The 3,540-nt window shown below is 41.2% G+C and overlaps 1 pseudogene; it reads left to right on the forward strand.

The window, feature by feature from the left end:
- Positions 1 to 2,709: 2,709 nt before the first annotated feature.
- Positions 2,710 to 3,540, forward strand: part of LOC119339563 — a 24,603-nt pseudogene continuing 23,772 nt past the window's right edge.

Raw genomic sequence — 3,540 nt, forward strand, 5'->3', positions numbered from 1 at the left:
CGTGACACCACGGCCATCCTGTCTTAGCGTAACGCGAGTCGAGGCGGACGTCGTTGCGGTAGCGACGACGGACGCCGAGATGAGCACGTGACACCACGGCCACCCTGTCTTAGCATAACGCGAGTCGAGGCGGTAGCGACGACGGACGCCGAGATGAGCACGTGACACCATTGCCTCCCTGTCTTAGTGTAACGCGAGTCGAGGCGGACGTTATCGCGGTAGCGACGACGGACGCAGAGACGAGCACGTGACACCACTGCCACCCTGTCTTAGCGTAATGCGAGTCGAGGCGGACGTCGCGACGACGGACGCCGAGACGAGCACGTGACACCACGGCCACCCTGTCTTAGCGTAACGCGAGTCGAGGCGGACGTCGTCGCGGTAGCGACGACGGACGCCGAGACGAGCACGTGACACCACGGCCACAACACCATATTGAGCAAAAAAAATAGAGGTTTAAAAAATTATCTAGAATTTGAAAAATGTTGATGTTTTTCATAAAAATCACTATTTTACAATTTATTCAATTTTTTAAATAAGTTTTTTCTTTGTTTTTTTTAAATTTGAAATTTGTTCATAGTAGATCAATTCAATGAACATTCCGTTCAACAGGGAAACAGTAGATCAATTCAATTGAGTACGGAATTTTTGGTAATAAAAATATTTTCCTGTAAAGTTTCAATTGAAAGGGAATAGAGGGACGGGCTAATTTCTTTTTCTGTGTAAATTTAGCTATTCATTTTGGTTGAAAGTGCTAGTTCATTTTGGTTGAAAGTGGAATTTCCCATCCATAACTATCCCTGAAAAACCACTGGCCCAGAAAGGAATGGGCCGGGAATACAGGCCTAAAGGAATCAATGAGTGTAAAGGAATAGGGGCCAGGGACGGTTCTGGGCCAACGTTGGGCCAAACTCGCGAAAAGGGAATAGGCTGTGATCGGGATCGATCGAAAAAAGGGAATAGACTGCGATCGGGAGGCGGCTGGAATTGTCGTTACGCTGTCCGATCCAGCCGGTCGGAAACCGAGCGCGCGGTTTGGGACGTGCGCGCGCGTTAGCCACGCCCCATCATATGTATAGTTTTCTTGCCAAAAAAATTGGGTGTACATCTGTACACCCATGACCTCAAGTGGATGCGCCCCTGCTAGCCGCTAGGGTTCGTGCACCTGGCAGTGGGCGTCTCCTATTTGGCATGTTTTTTTAGAAGGTCCTATTTGGCGCGACCTAGCCAGCCTATGATTCCCTTTTGGGTCGGCCCATTTCGGACTCCTTCCCCACCGGTTTTGGGAAGCCCAACATTTTTTTTTCGTTTTCCCTTTGATTTTTCTGGCCTTTCTTTTCCTTTTCTTTTACGTTATTTTCTCTATTTTCATATTTCTTCCTTCTCATATTTTCTATTTCTTTCATATTTCTTATTCTCTATTATTTTTCATTTTTGTGATCATCTTCTAAATTTGTGAACACATTTTCTCAAATGGTGAACACTTTTTGAAAATCATAAACATTTTTTTAACTCTTGACTATTTTTTGAAATCATGAACATTTTTCAATTTCGTTAATGTTTTCCACAAATTTTCGAATGTTTTTTAAAATCATATACATTTTTTCAATTGACGAACATATTTTTAGAAATCACAAATTTGCAAACATTTTTAGAAATTGTGAACATGTGTTTTAAGCCTCTGAACATTTTTTGGATCTGCAAACATTTTTCGAATCGACAATTTTTTTTCAGAAATGGGGGAACAAATTTTGCAATTCACTTTTTTTGACAAACATCTTTCCAATGCATGAACAGTTTTTGAATACATGGATATTTTATGAGCAAACATTTTCCAAATCGATGAAGATTTTTGTAATTCATGAACATTTTTTGAATTTTGTGAACATTTTTCAAAAATCATGAAAACATTTTTAATTGAAGAACAAGTGTGCAATTTCATAACATTTTTTGAAGACATGAGTATTTTAAAAATTATGAACTAAATATGCAAACAGTTTTTGAATCTGCGAACATTTTATGGTTTCTTGAACATTTCCAAAATGTACAATTTTTTAAAATTTTGGAATGTTTTGAAATCCCAATTTATTTAACATAGTACGAGAAAAGAGAAAAGGGAAAAAGAAAAAGAGAAAACAAAGTTAAGAAATTGACAGCCGCGCACATGGGCTGGCCCAAAAAGGCGCGGTTGGGGAGCTAGGAGTGCGGGCTATGTCTCTTCCCAGTGCTCAGCGCGCGGTATAGGAGGTCCCCTGTCAACATGTGCGCATGGTGTGTGTTTTGTTTGATTCGTTTTTGTCGGCCGGCTAGATGCTAGCCATTGCAGCCTGCAACCCAATACGGCAGCTGCTCATGGCCCAACATCAAGGACATCACCAGGCTTTTTCACTTTTCCTTTTTTGAGTGATTTTTTCACCTTTCCTTTTTCAAGCGATTTTTCCCATCGGTCGGCGATACCTATGCATGCGTATACCTGTATATGTGCAAAAACATCACATGAATCAAGGTAGGGTGGCCACCCTAACTTGCCCTACAGTGAGCTACACCAGTGGTGTAAACTTGAAATTGGCTGAAATCAAATAAAAAGGGCAAATCATTAATGTGCCAGCAATGTGCCCACAAAGGTTTGTGCCCAAATGTAACCCCCACCCCCGCCCAATGGAAAATGGACTAAACTACCCCGGCCTTTCGTCAATGCGGAGGGTATCGATGGCCAGAACAGGAGAAGAGGAAGTAGTACCTCCCCCTCCCCCTCTAGATCTACGGGTAAGCGGCGATATCATCCTCCACCCTATCCCTCCTCCGTAGGTGTTTCCGCTAGATCGATCGATTTGGAATCCCTTTCTCCATTGACCTCTGATTTGTCCTTCCTTGCAGCAACCCATGGAAGAGGCGGCGACGGGCAAGCTGCGTAGATCTGACCATTACCACCGCATCACTGATACGCCCAGCTTGCTGCCGCCATTCCGGATGGAGGACCTTCCTACCGTAACTTCCATTCCGTTTGTTTTGTGTTTCATTTTTCCTTATACTAAAAGCAACCAAAATTAAGTATTTACTAAAATATTCCCATACATATATGCTTCATCTTTTTTTATGAGTGAGGCCCAATGTTTATGTTGTCTTGCATAATTTGTTTCCTCCTGAGTAGGGCATCAACTTGTTTTAAAATATTATTATATATATATATATAGGAGTAGGATTTTCTACAATAGCTTGCCACAGAACTAGTTAAGGATTTTGACGGTGTAAAAGTTCTTAAAAATCATGAAAAAAATACTGAACCAACACACCTATAATATAACATGATCGAACGGAGGGATTAAGAAAATATGACTGCATGTGTCCTGGACAAAAAGAACAAATGTTTCAATATATATTGATTCTGCAGTGAGCTGAAATGCTTGTTTTTTTCGCTGAGTACACATAAATGCATATTTTCACAATCACACCATTGGATCATCTTATTATACTAGAGTGAGGTTCCCCTATTTATTTCATATATTTTACTTACTTTTAAACCGTTAAATGTTTAGGAAG

Source organism: Triticum dicoccoides, chromosome 7B, assembly GCF_002162155.2.
Source record: "Triticum dicoccoides isolate Atlit2015 ecotype Zavitan chromosome 7B, WEW_v2.0, whole genome shotgun sequence".
NCBI lineage: Eukaryota > Viridiplantae > Streptophyta > Magnoliopsida > Poales > Poaceae > Triticum > Triticum dicoccoides.